Source organism: Eulemur rufifrons, chromosome 14 (genome assembly GCF_041146395.1).
Source record: "Eulemur rufifrons isolate Redbay chromosome 14, OSU_ERuf_1, whole genome shotgun sequence".
NCBI lineage: Eukaryota > Metazoa > Chordata > Mammalia > Primates > Lemuridae > Eulemur > Eulemur rufifrons.
In genome coordinates, this window is record NC_090996.1 from 18,684,584 (window position 1) to 18,699,655 (window position 15,072).

Consider the following 15,072-nt stretch of genomic DNA (forward strand, 5'->3'; position numbering starts at 1 on the left):
ATAAATAATAGTACTTACCTCCTAATTGAATGAGTTATTATATTTTCCCATTTTATATATGGGGAGATTGAGGCTCCGTGGGAATAAGTAATTTGCTGAGATGCCTGGTACAGAACTCTGTCCCTCGTCCGCCTGACTCGTGAATTCCCATCCTCCCCGTCAGGGCATTATTCTGCAGAAACACACCTCATCCCTAATCTATTGCTCTAATATTTATAACAACGCTACAACTCATTTTTTTTTTTGCTGCTTCAATGAATCACCTTCTGATACTTTTGATTTCTAAGCACAAAATGCCACCTCGATTTCTATTATCTGCCGGAGCCAAGGAACAATTCCCAGGTCTGCTCTTTGCCTGGGTGTGTTTTTTCCCCCATGCCTTATGGCCTGTGCTGCCAGATATACAGCAAAATGGGTTTGTGATTTAGCGGCAGAAAAGGTTAACTCTAAATAATGATCAGAAAGTTAAAATATAGAGCCAGAATGTTGCTTTAGTTTTTATAGGTTTTAAATAATTTTGCCTCCTTCCCTGAAGGATTTAGCATAATTCAATGAGAAAATTGCATTCGGATCCTGTGGGCTACTCTGACGTGACTGAATTGCAATGAGCAGAAGAGATGCAGAGTGTCTTTCTGGCAGTGAAGCCGACTGAGCCGTGAGCTCAGAGAGGAGTGAGCCTGGGGAATGTCCTGGCTTCCCTGGACTCCTGGGTCTAGTCCCGGGGAGCAGGCCGTGTGGCACAGCTGGAGTGAGAGAAGGCCACGACAGAGTGTTCAAGGCTGGGCGAGGAGGGGAGAGGCGGCATGCTGGCAGAGGAATGCACTGGACTCATACAGCCCAGAGAAAAGTTGGTTCTTCTCCCATCTCGTTCTGTGCCTTCAGCTCCAGATTGTCACCTGTGTAGGAGTGGTTGGATCCCATCCTTGTTGTTTACAAAGTGTATGAATTAGGATTGTGTCTGGCTGCAATTAACAGAATACCTAATGCTGGCTTAAAGAGACGGGTTTATTTATTTCCTTTTATGTGGTAAGAAAAACACATAGGCATCCTCCCGCTTGTGCACAGCATAAAGATGCCAGCAGGGACCTGGATCTGCTGTCCTTCTCTTGTAGGCATCACCGTCACACCATCACTATATGACAGCGTTGTTGTGAAGATTAAATTGAATTCATATATGTAAAGTCCTTGGTATAGTTCTTGGTACATAGTAAATGCAACGTAAGTGTTAAGTCAAGAAGTTTATTTTAATCTGATTTTCCTTTAAATGCAAGATCAGAACGTTTTTCCATAACAATAGAGATCCACATTGTGTTTTTTAATGGGTGCATAATGCTATGGGCTTAGCATTGTGGTTTAACAGATCCTCTATAGTTGGATAGCTAGGTTGCTTTTGGTTTTGCATCATTATAAGTACCCTTATTTGTAAATCTCTGTACACCAATCCAGTGCTTGTTCTTTTTATTTATCTATTTCATTTTATTTTTAGAGACAGGGTCATGCTGTGTTGGCCAGGCTGGTCTTGAACCCCTGGCCTCAAGTGATCCTTCCATCTCAGCCTCCGTAGTAGCTGGGAGTACAGGTGCAAGCCTCCATACCTGGCCAATGCAATGATGTTTCTGTGGACAAATTACCAGAAGTGGAATTGCTACACTAGTGCCTGTCTATGTGTGTGCACATGAGCTCGTGCGTGCCTGTGTATGCTATGGGGAGGGGCAGGGCAGGTGTATAAGTTACTCAGGGTCCCCCCTCCTGTGTGAGCTATTAGCTCAGGATCTAGTTTGGAGTTCTGAAAGGAGTTGTCTCTGGCCTGTCCTCACACAAAGGCTGGTTCTGACTTCACTGCAGTCGGGATGCGTGTTCCCCATGGTTAGGTACTTGGACTCCTCGGAATAGGGTGCAGTCAGCCCCTTTGACTCAGAATCTCAAAAATGAGTGTCCTGATGCTCCCTAAAACTGGATCCTTTAACAGATCCTGAACCAACATGTTCCAAAGCCAGGTGATGGAATCAGTAAATACGGCTGTTTCAGAAGGCAAACTCTTAATAACAACTGCTATTTACTGCATGCTTCCTGTGTGCCAGTGCTATGCTAAGCACTGTATATACCTCACAACAATCTTAGGAGTTAGGTGATATTGACATTCCAGTCAATATCCTCAATTTCCTCATTTTCAGATGAGGAAACTGAAGCTCAGTGTGGTTAAATAGTTTGTTCAAAGTTACGGAATGAATAAGAGGTAGACCTGGGAATCTAGGGCTTGGGTTCCTAACCCCTGTGTCCTACTGCTGCTGTTTCTAGGGGACCATCTAAAGTAGAGCAGGACAAAGACCTCAATCCCCATGACCTTACTTACACATTTAGGGGAAGCCTGTGAGACCCTGGGCATTGTGTGATCATTGGACGTGCACATGCTCTTGCTTCATCCCCACGGGGTAGTCCGTATAATCTGCACACTCAAAATAACACTTTTCACTAGACTTTGCAGGTAGAAGACTGAGTTTGGGGAGTTTTAATTTTCACAAGCCACTGAAAGGGATATTTCGGACATTCACTTATGTCAAATGGAGCCTCCCGTATGCCACGAGTGTAAAATATCAATTCCTTACGACCCAGCTTCATCACAAGAACCCTTTTCTGTGGCTGTGCCTCAGGATGCAACCACTCGAACCCCAGGGGGATGCGACCACTTGGAACTCAGCAGTGCTCTGGTTTGCCGCTGGCTGCACCTTGTGGGTTGGCACAGTGATCATAGCTGGGACGCTGAACAGTGGGTGTTCACTCACCAACATTCTGCACAGCATAAATCAATTTAAAAAGCAATTTACCTGTGGCTAGTGATGAATAATAAGATGCTAAGATGGTGCTGTGGCAGAGATAGCCAGCTAGTTTTCGAAAACATGTGCTCCCCTTTACATCACGTGGAATAGTTGCCGAGAGGCAGCTGCTTCCTCCCCCAGCCCCGCCCCCTGCCGGCTCCAGGTCTGGTCACATTGACTAGATCTGCCCTTGGATTGTGAATGGGCCTGATTATGGTCACTTTTGGGTTGGGACCTTTAAGAAGTAGGTTGAGTTGTTTATTTTACTTTTTTGTATGTCCTGTGGGTTGCGGAGGACTCTGAGGTCCCTGGGGATGGTGGAGAAGCCTGGGTGGCTGATCCTTTGAATGCAGTGTCACCAATGACCGGGGACACCCACATCAAGTGAGGATAATTGGGTGAGGACGTTTCAAGTGGCAAATGGAAAAATAGAAAAACAATGACTTGGGACAGAGCAGCTGTTCTGTGTAAGGCTGTTTCCTGGGGCCCCGAACACCCTGAGCCGACTTTGGCCGCCCGAGTGGGGAGTGGGCCGGGAGTGTGCTGTGTCTGGTGAAGGTGGGGTCTCAGTGCATGTTTGGGGGAGGAAGTGATCTTCCAGAGTGGTCAGAAAGTGCCAGAGGAGCAAGTCCAGGTCATGATTTAGGAAATGAAGAGGTCAAACAGCAAGTCCAAGGAGCAGGCATGAGTTAGAAATGGAAGGACAAAGGCAAGAGGAGCTTCAGAGAGGTACAATCCCAGAGCTGGGCAGGGATGAAGCCAAAACACTCAGGACAATGAACAGGAATGGGGTGACACTCATTGAATTCGATGGTGGTGATGGGGACGGGGCTCATCTCAAGGTGCAGAGAGGGAGGACGACCAGCATATCTCCCACACACGGATGGGAGATGGGGCAGAGGCTTGGATCCTCCGCGTCACAATCTGGTGTTACATGGAGCTGGACAACGAAGTGAAAGCTGGTAACAGCAGGGCTGAGGCAGGGCTGAGGCAGGGCAGGCAGCCGTGTCTCCATCTCTTGAAACAGTGCCCTAATTTTCCTTTGAGAGTCTCCTTTCTCATGCTAAATCCTACTGGTTCCAGTGAGGCCAATGCTGCCTTTGGTCTCAAGAATTGGCGAGTGACCCATGCTCAACCAATTAGCACAGGCCACACCCATCCTGGCTGCAGTGATTGGTTCAGGGATGGGCTTGTGACCTGAGCTGGGCCAATGAAAGCCAGTGTTGGGACTTTTGCTGGACCTATTAGAAAAGAGGTTCTTTCCACTGGGGTTGCTGGGAAGGTAGAGAGAAAGCCTGGAGGTGTCATAAGCCACACTTAGAGCGGGGAGGTTGCTTGAGTGTGACTGTAACACAGAGGCGCATGTTCCTGACACCATCTTTTAGAATCTGGATGCAGTAATGCTTGAAGCCAGACTTAGAAGTTACATGTGCCCATAAATGCCCCTAATAGATTAAACCATTTTAAGTTGAGGTCTTTCACGTACAATTGAAAGACTCCTGACTGGCTTTGGGTTTTCTCTTCCAGCCCCTGCTGTCTCTTGGGGCTTACTTTTGAGCTCCTTCCTTCAAAAGTATTACAAATGGATTTTTATGGGAAGGGTTTCCCTGTGAAGGCCATTCCACCACCTTCAGGTTGTGCAAGTTTCCAGGCATATGCCCTGAGTGCGCCTCCTTTACTCGTTCCTTCTCACCCCCGCCTTGGTGAGCATGCTTGCTTTCCAGTGAACACCACTGACCTCCCGCTTTGGACGTCATGTATCTGTGGCACTGGGCGCCTATTTTGTGGCAGGCACACTCCACATACCACGTCTCATTTAATTCTCACAGCAGTCCTGGGAGGGAGGTTTTGTTATACCCATTTTACAGAGGAGAGGAAGCAACTTGCCCAAGATCTCAGTGGGTCCTAGGTCTCAGGGAAGATCAGAAAAACAGAGGGACGTAGACTCAGCAGGCATCCCCACTTCAGGGCAGGGATTTGCAAACAAGCCAGTTAGAGAGAGTAGAGAAGTTCCCCAGCATAATCTCCCCAGGACGCCAGGGCCCAGGGATCTGGTGTCAGGGCCACACTCCCCTTGCCCCCAGCTGCTCTAAGTGCTCGCTGGCTACAAATGGAGTTTCCATTTCGAGGAAGAAAGCCAAAGGCAGTCACACATGATTCACCACCGTCCTCGAAGGCTTTCAGAATTGTCCTCTTTAAAAGAAGCCAATTTATTTTTTATTCAAAATCCATACGAAACAATTGAACAATAAAACTGTCAGCCTCACTGTCTCTTTCAGCCTGGAAACATGATCACCTCTGAAATTAAGCCTCCTCCCTCTCTCCCTCCTTCCCTCCCTCCCTCTCTCTTATTCTTCCTTCTACTAACGTTTTTTGAGCACCCACTATGCGCCACGACCTGTGCCAAGTTCAGATTTTTCTCTTCATATGTAATTCCCTCCTGAGATTTATTTTTAAGGCATTTTCTGATTTCCAAATTTGGCTCTCAACCATGAGAGGGGTTTCAAATCGGCAACCTTTAAGAGAAAAGATGCCAGGCTGAGAGGGCAAAGACCTTGGTTTTGAGACCAGCTCTGTGATTTATCAACTGTGTGACCTTGGACTGGGATACCCTGTCTTTGCTCCTAAATTTCTTCATCTGAGAATTGGCATGAAGACCCCTGTGCTGTGCACTCCATCTCTGGAATGTTCTCTAAGAGAAGGTCTTCGCTTTGGTGCCATTCACTGGCAGCAGCTAGAGCAGTGTGAGCACCAAGTAGGTGCTCAATGCATTTGTGGTGAATGAATGATTGAATGAATGAATGAAGGTCTGGGTTAGGACCCTCATTCTGAAAGGCCAGGGACCCCAATCCTGGCCCCCCCCCAGAAGCCCCCCAAGCCTACAGCCATGGGGCTCATCCCAGAGGCTGGAGCCTCTATTTGCAGAGTTTTAAATCACTGGGGGGAGCAGAGCCCCCGATGGAAAACTGACACGAGGCTGAGCATGGCTGGGGGCTTACGGGTGGGGATACTGCTCACATGTCACTGTGGCACTCCCAGCCCCATCTGCTAGCGAAGGTGGTGCGAGGCTCTCTCTGGAGATAAACGCAACCTTTGCAGGTCACATCTTTATGCTGGCCTGAGGCGAGGCAGGAACTGCCTTCATCCGAGCTGGGAAACATAAAACCCCCATGCACCATTGATGAGCTGCTGCCAGCAGCATTTACGGACACGCTTTATCTGGGGGATGTCATACATTATTGACGCTGCCTCCCCCGCCCCTCCATGACTGCTGAAGGGCAAAGCAGCCTCTGGGGGTGGGGTGGGGGCAGGCGGCTCCAGAGTCCTACCAGTCTGGGGGGCCTGTCCTGCCGCGTGGCAGCCTGCCAGTCTCAGGGGGCTGAGGGGGTGACAGCCTGGGTTTTACAGTCTGGGGCCTTATGGCTTATTCCACTCCTCTGAGCCTCTGTTACCTCATTACTATAAGGAGAGGGGGGTTCCTGGTATCTGCGATCCTGGGGAAGGATTAGCTGACACGATGCATGGAAAGAGTTCAGCACACCCAAGCTGTGCCCATGATAAGCCCTCGATAAAAGGAAGCTGCTTTATACAAAGTGCTTTGTAAAAATAAATACCGTCTACAAGTGAAAGTTGATATGTGTGGGAGGATCCAGCTCCAAGGCACGGTGGGTAAGACTCCAAGCCTGGTTCAAAACCCAGCTCCACCTCTTTCCAGCTGTGTTGGGCAAGTTCCTTGGTTGCTTTGTGCCTCAGTTGACTCATCTGTAAAATGGGATGATAACAGCACCTACCTCATAGAGTTGTTTTGACAGTTCAGTGAGTTAACACAGAGAAGGAGAGTTTAGAACTGTGCCTTATTTGCTGCAAGTGCTCTGTAAGGGTCTCTAGTGTCATTTAAGGCTCCCCCTCCCTCCCCCGCACCAGTGCTATATCTGACTCACTCTTTGGCATGGATACTTTTTTTTTTAAATTGTAGGACCAATACTTACCCCATGTGTTACCTCCCTCCCCCTCTGTGATGGGGACTGGGGTGATGGATGTTCAAAGTCATGATGGTAGACAGAATGATGGTTCTCCAAAGATGCATGTCTCCTAATTTCTGGAACCCATTAATATGTTACCTTACATTTCAAGAGAGACTTTGTAGATGTGATTAAATTAAACATCTTGAGATGGGGCGATTATCCTGGATTACGTGGTAGGGCCTGCTATATCACAAGGGTCTTTATAAGAGGGGACAGGAAGGTTGTAGGGAAGATAAAGAGAGAGAGAGAGAGAGAGAGAGACCGAAGATGTTACACTGCTTGAAGGGGCCACGGGCTGAGGAAGGCACCACATTTGTGATACTGCATCGTAGCAATGATTGGAAACAAACATAGTCACGTAGCAAGAAGGGAGACCCGCCCTTGTCCCTCCGCAGTGGCAGCGTGAGGAAGGCTTGGGCACCAGGTGGGCTGGACATCCCCTGACTCACTGTGTGAGTTGGGTCAGTTATGAGGCTTCTCTGAGCTTGCTTTCCTCATCTGTAGAGTGAAGATTATCACTGTCATGGGAATAGAACCCGAAAATGCCAAAGGCACAGACCTGGCATAGAGCAGGCATTGAGGGGACTGGAGCTCCCTCCCTCTGTCCTGCCAGCCCAGCACAAACAGAGCCCGTCCTTTCCCTGTGCTCTTTAGCCACCACGGGCAGAAGTCTAGCCCGGGCTGTGGGAGGGGTGAGGGTGTGCAGAGAGCCAGGGACCAGGGTGATATTTGGTGGGAAGAGAGCAAACTGAAAGGTCTGTTCCAATGGCCTGCTCTCTCATGGCTGACTGCCGATACTTCAATCTTGTGTTAAACAGGCCTGTTCTTGTTCTATACTGATGGCTCTAAGGTCTCTTCACCACTGTCTTAACAGCAGACATGTCAACATAGTCACTTAAAACTTCTTGGAGAGGTGGCACTTTTGGAGAAGGTGAACGTAGAGAATGACCACCTCTCCTTTTCCCCAGAAATGTTGCCAGTGCTGGGACCTCAGCATTCATTCAGTCAACAAACATTTATTGAGAACCTACCGTGCACCAGCTTAAATTCTGATGGGTGGAGACAGACGATAAATATGTAAGGAGGTGAATCAATACGTAGGAAAATTTTCCATTTCAGTCAATGATTCAAAGAAGACAAAGTGGGGTGATAGGATTAGCAGGCCTGAGGGAGACAGAGCTTGCTGGGGAGGACGTTGACCTGGGAGGCTGGAGGAAGCTGGCGAGGTGGGTGGAGGTCCTCTGGGTGGGCCTCACGTTGGGGACTGTCACAACCCTAGTTAGTTCTTGTCACTACTGACGTCCATGAGGCCCACGTGGTGGGTGAACAGGGATGTGCACGGTCTAGGCTCAGCATGGAAGGTCCAGTCAAAGCAGCATAGCCAGCAGCTGCTAAGGCGTTGGGGCAGCCCAAACACTACCTTCTCTGGGAGCAACTTGGAATATGCTCCCACCAGGGTGACGGACTGGGCAGGGCTGGGGGAGGGAGCATTTCAGGCCCTGCTGTGGGTGGAGAAGCCAAAATGCCACAGTCATTCCTTGGAGGTGTATTCCTGACCTGCCAGGCCTGTGTCTTGTTTTTAATGGAAGGGGAGATCAGGAGGTCCATGCAACCCAGACCTCACCTTCCCAAGGGACTCGAAGGTGCACCCAGCATGGGGACTGCACACACACTCTGGGGCAAGATGCTGTGAGTTCGAATCCCAGCCCTGCCATTCAGTGGCTGTGTGAGCCTGGGTGAGTCCTTCAGCTCTTTCCTGCCTCGGTTTTCTCATTCGGAGAAAGAAGATGAAGACGATACCTGCCCCTAAGGTGGTTATGACATTTAAATGCATGACTACACAGCTCTATTATATGCTCTACCTGGCGCATAATAAATGCTGGTGTGGATGTGTGTATACACACACATATGTGTATACACATATATTCTTATTAAAAAATACAATTTAAATTTCTGACATTATGTCCAAATAAGATTTGCACAGCATTATAGTCAGAGATCCACTAACAGGTTTGAAATAAGTAATTTATTCTAAAACTTTAAATTTATGTCCCATTCCTGGACCTCGTTGCCCATAGGGAACACAAAATTGATATTTTAGAACTCCCATAATTATCTTATGAAAAGTATAATTATATTGCTTTGCCTTTTTTTTTCCCTTGAGGGTGTTAAAATGTTCATGCATTCATTCAAGGTGTGCCCCGACTTGATTGTTTGGGCATTCTTTTATTTTTTAATATGTCAGGAGCCTCAAAGAATGGCAGGGCTCAGGCCTCTCCATGCTTTTGGAGGGGATGGTGGGGGGGGACGAGGAGGAGGAGGTGAGGAGGAGCTGATGCCTCTGGCAGGTCCCTGGTGCAGCACGTGGGCGCGAGCTCTCTCATTACTCTCAGGAGGGGGAAGTAATTACTTGAGAACACTGCCGCTCCCTCCACGGTGGTTTTCAATCGTCAACAATTTCCCGACTTGTCATGCCACCTGCAGCCCTGGTAGTCATGTTGCAGCCCGGAATGGAAGGCAGAGTGGTGGAAGCAATTACTGTTGACATTGTCACATTGTCACAGCAGCGTTTGTCACCCCACCTGTCTCCGGGGGCCAGCACCCCACTTGTGGCCACCTGCCGTTTCTCACCTGCCCCTGTCCTCAGCCCCTACCACCTGGTGTCAGGAGCCTGCAGAAGTGGGCAGCCAGCCTCCAGGCGCCAGGACAGACAGACAGCCCCCCCTTGCCCGGCCCCTTTCAGCTGCCTGAACTGAAGATCTTCCAGCTTCCTGCCAGGTCTGCCCACACGCTGAACAAGACTAGCCCCAGGCGGGGAAGAGTTTAGGATTTCACGGGAGCAACTTGGGTTTGGGAATCAGGCAGACCTGGGTTTCCATCTTGGTTTCTCTACTGGGCCTTGAAGAAGTCACTGCTCATCTCAGGTACCCAGTTTTCCGGATCTGTAAAATGGGCTTTGCTTTATAGGGCTTTTGTAAGAACCAGCTGAGATATGAATGCAAAACAGCTAGCATAATGCCTGGTGCTTAGTGGGTGCTCCATAAATTGCCATTACTGTGAGGGAGGGCAGGGATGTGAAGTGTAGCCCTGAACTTTGAACCTGGAGGGCCTGGGGGACCTGAGCCGCCTTACCACAACCACACCCAGCCACCAGCAGCAGCATTAACAATGACAAAAGGCCCAGCAGACTGGAGCATTCCACTGTTGTCCTAAGGCCTTTGCTTTTGTAATATCTCTGGATGCTCAGAAGAACTCCAGGATCATAGAGATGAGAAATCAGAGGACCAGGGAAATGACAATCTAAGGCCACACGGGGAGCTAGGGGTGAGGGGTAAGCTCAGGGTGATAGTTGAAGTATTTATAACCACACAGTGCACGCCCTGCCCCACAAGACAGAGAAGGCTGTGAGGCTGGGGCAGGGCTGGAGGGAGGACAGGGTGGCTGGGGAAGGGGCATTTGGGGCAGCCGTTTACCAACTAGCAGAGGAGGTTCTTAGTGTTTTAACAGCCTATGGAGCAACTCAGTCTCCTGTTCCTGCCCTCTGGGCTTCCTCCTCTTTCATCATTGTCATCTCCCTCCTGCTCTTCCCACTCTGCCTCCCTTCTGTTCCCTCTTCCTCTCCTTCCCCCAGAAGCCCCCACAGGCAGGAGTACTCCTAGGGGTTGTCTTATTCAGCTCAGTCACCAGAACAAAGCACCAAAGACTGGAGGCTTTAACAACAGAAGTGTTCGTCCCCACCGTTCTGGAAGTCCAGGACCCCGTTGTCAGCAGGACTGGTTTCTCCTGAGTCCTCTCTCCTTGGCCTGCAGAGGGTGCTGTCTGGCTGTGCCCTCACGTGGCTTCCCTCTGTCTCCCCATCCCTGTGTCCTGTTCTCTTCTTAGAAGGTCACTTAGAAGGTTGATTAGTGTAAGAACCGGTTACCCTCAGTCCCAGGAACAGATAGGCAGAGTCACCAAGGCTGCAACAGACAAAGGAGTTTATTTTCTAGCCTAGGCTAGGGTCCAAGGCTCAGAGCACCAGCGCAGTGGTCTCTCCACGAGCCCGGACCCTGCCCTGGGGTGGAAACAAAGCTTTTATACTTATCGATAGGTTACATGTATTGGGCACACCCCCCCCACCCCCCTTTTAGTTCATTTGTTCCCTCAAAAGTGGCCGATAGTTTTGGCTCCTGATTGGCCAGTTTCCAAGCCGGGGCTTTGGCTCCTAATTGGCCAGTTTCCAAGCCAGGGCCCTCAGTTGTTACCAGCGGCATTCCGGGGAGGGGGAGGGCCTGCGTTGGGGAAACCAAAACTTAGGCCTTTCCTAAGAGGTCCAGTCTGTCATGGAGTTACTCCTGTTTTCCTTCCTGCTCTACATTAGGATCCTGCCCCAATGACTTCAGTTTAACTTAATTATCTCTTTGAAGGCCCTGTCTCTAAGTATGGTTACGTTCTGAGATACTGGGGCTGGGACTTCAACATTTGAGTTCAGGGGGACATGATTCAGCCCGTAACACTGGCCCACCCTGGGCCGTCCCCTCCCTCTCCACCCCATAATCCCCGGGCCCCAATGTGCCTTCCGGAATGCCACGCAGGAATAGTTGCAGTGGTGAAATCCACAGGTGGGGAATGCTGGACACTATAGCTAAATCTCCAAAAAGAAAAGTCTCTGGGCTTTCACACTACCTTCCCGTGTGACTTAACAGGGTGTTCACACCATGAAGCTCAGCCGTGGAGAGGAGGCAGTGGTTTCCTCCAGGTCCCAGGGCCACCTCCTGTGAACACATAGGTGGAAGGGGAAGTGTTCAGTTGGCAGGTGTTGGCCAGGGCACAGGAGTAGGACTCCTGAGCAGTTCTGCTGGCCTCTCCAAGTCCATCTCTGGCTACAATGGACCAATGTGGCTTTTATTTCTCCAGAACTTTTCTTTGAAGGACTGCTCCCCACCCCCACACCATTTATGTAGCTCTAATGTGGCGTCACTTAGAACATCCTGCCCCTATGTGCACAGGGGCATTCCTGTGACCCTGACACAGCAGGTTATAATCCCCCAGTCTTCTGGTCACAGTAGTTGGTTCAGGAATGAGCACATGACTCAAGATGTACCAATTTCAGCCCTTCGTTGGAATTATTTTTTATTTTTTAATTTTTGCAGGAGGAGGAGGAAGTGTGTTGTCTCTAAGTCTTGGAATTGAGAGGATGGGGTGGCTCTCTCCTCTTCCAAATGATGAAAACCTGTACATAGTAGGAGATGACAGGTCCAGAATCAGTCATAGAGGGGAGATTAAAAAGGTGGAGATGGGGGGATGTGTGTGTGGGAGGAGAGAGAGACAGAACTCAAGAGTGAGCACAATTTTATATGAAGCCCTGGATCCAGCCATACCTGAAGATAGCGCTATGCTCAATTTCTCAGTTGCGTAAAAGCCACCCCTTTCAATAGAATTACCATGACTTGAATCCAAAGGTCTGGAAGGGCCATTTGCCACCTCACGCTGCAGCTTGACTGACTTTCAGATTTCCAAACAGACCACACCTCACCTCCCAGCTTCACCCACGTGACACTTCTCTCTGTGTTACTCTTTTCCTTTCTCCATTTCCTTGCCATCTCCAGCTTGTCTCCCAGGTCTGGATCTACCTGTCATCTTCCTCCAGGAATTCTTTCCTGCCTCCTCTGAGCTGTCCCTCCTCCGTATCCCCCCGGCACCTTCTCTGATGGACACGGAGCTCTTTGACGTCCAGGCCTGTTTGTTTCCTTTGTGGTCCCATCCAGCCATCCAGCACGGGGCCAGGTGCCTCTCACGGCTCGCAGAGGTGTGCTGGGGAAGTGTCTCATTCCAGTTGGATCATCATGCCTTCTCGTGCAGGGCGCTCATGGATGCTAAAGGGATGTGTAGTATCACTGAGAATTCCGGCAGGGGCACATGGCACACGCAAGGGACAACTGAGGACAGTTTATTGAAGGGACTGTGTACAAACAAGGGCCTGGGCAGGGTTAAGGGCAGCCAGCAGGAGATTATGATGTTCTCTGGGACCAGCAACGATGGTGAGCCGTCACCATCCCTAGGGGAAGGAAGCTTTTAGCAAATCCGGCGGGAGCTGTAGGTGGGCTGTAGGTGAGAGAGAGGGCCATCCCAGGGCACCTGCAGTTTTCATTAGAAGAAGAGCAGCCACTCCTATCTGTGGCTATGTTAGTCTGTTTTGCTTTGCTATAAAAGAATTCTTGAGGCTGGGTAATTTATAAAGAAAAGAGGTTTATTTGGCTCACGGTTCTGCAGGCTGTACACAAAACATGGAGCCGGCAGCTACTTCCAACGAGGGCCTCAGGAATCCTCCGCTGATGACAGAAGGAGAAGGGGGAGCAGGCATGTCACGTGGAGACAGAGGGAGCAAGAGAGGGAGCAGGAGGTGCCAGGCTTTTTGAGAGGAGGCACTTAGCCATGAACCAGACACCTCCCACTGGGCCCCATGGACAATGTTGGGGATCAAATTTCAACTTGAGATTTGGAGGCAACCAACATCCAAACCATATCGGTGGCCTAACAGGGAGAATAAACCCTCTGACCTCTCTCCTCCTGCCCTGTGACCTCCCGTTGTCACCTCCCACCAGCCAGACCCAACCTGAAGCCAAAGCACGAGGGGTTGACCCACAGACAGCCCTATAGCTCGCCTCCCAGGGCAAGGAGGACCTTTGTCCCACGCCCCGTGACAGCGACCTGCTGCCCCCCCGGGTGGGCCTGTGCTCCAGGTGCTGACGGAGCACAATCCTTAGAGATGTCACTTCGGGGAGGTTCAGGCTGGGGGGACAGTCCACACCTCAGAGATTCCAGTGACGGGAGAAGCAGCGTCATCAGTGACACAGGCAGACGCTGCCGACCCTACTCACACCCTCGTCCCCGTGACCTGACCCCAGCCAGTCACCCCTCCCAGGGTGTGAACAATGATCAGACATGCTTTGCTACTTGTCACTGGCCTGACCTCTCACATCAACTCCCCAGGGACAAGGGAGTGGCATTTAGAACATAGAGGACAATTATTTTTCAAATGAATGGAGGTATCAGTGGTGGGGGGGGGGGGTGGATCCTGGCTGAATACATCAAAACAGAGGGGGGCAGTTTTCATGGAGCCAAGAGGCCGTGGCTGCTTTGTGATAGATTCGTGTAAGAGGACTTTTCTGCCACCACCCAACGTTCATAAGTGATTTCTGCCCTCCGTGTGTTTTAGCCATTTCCCAAGCCAAATGAAGATAAATGTCAGATGAGCAAACAGCCTTCAAATTGCTATTGAAAATATTTTGAAAAAGCCATGAAATGCCAAGCCTTTCTCTCTTGCATAGGGAGTCTATTTATCTTCTGAGAAATGTTCCCCGTCCCACCCCCCAGAAGCTAAATACTGCTCAGTGAGGTGAGGAGTTAGTGCCCAAGTGGTATGTCTAAGGAGTTGGCAATGCCTAAGGGACGCTTCCCCCAGCTGGGTGAATTTCCATCCAGTTGGTGTGAGCTGACCAGCCTGTGCTAGGCTCACAAGAAGATGACTCCATTCAGTGTTTACTGAGCACCTACTATGTGCCAGCCATTGCGTCTGCACTGGCTGTTGTAATAGACACTGCTGTTACTCTCACAGAGCTTACTCTTTAGTATGTGGTGTGTGGGGAGATAGACAATAAAGAGTAGAGGTCATGGCTGATGGTGACAAGTGACAGCAGAGCAAGGGGGACAGCAAGGAGCGGGATTGGGGGCTATTTAGACTGGACAGTAAGAGAAGTTGTCCTTGCAACATTTAGGCAAAGGCAAAAAGGAATCGAGTGAAGCCAAGCAGGTATTTAAGGGGAAAGGTTACAGGCAGAGGGAACAGCATGTGCAAAGGCCCCGAGTGTGGGTGGGCCTGGTGGGTTTGAATGGCAGCAAGAAGGCCAGTGTCACCATAGCAGAGCGCAAGAATGGGGTAGTGGTAGGAGCTGAGGTCAGAGAAAGAGCTGGGGCCTTACCACGTATAAAATGTTAGGCTGGGGGAGAACTTCAGATTTTAATTTGAGTGATATTGGGAGTCACTGGAGTGTTTTGAGCAGAGATGTTACTTGATGTTATTTATGTTCTATAGTGGGATTATTCTGGCTGCTGCGCCATCATAGACTGTTGGAAACAGGACTAGGAGTTGGGAGTGATGGTGTCTTCTTGGGTGACAGACGACAGTGGCTTGGGTCACAGTGTTATGCTGCAGGTACTAGAGGCTATCCTGGGTGCATTTTGCAGCTAGA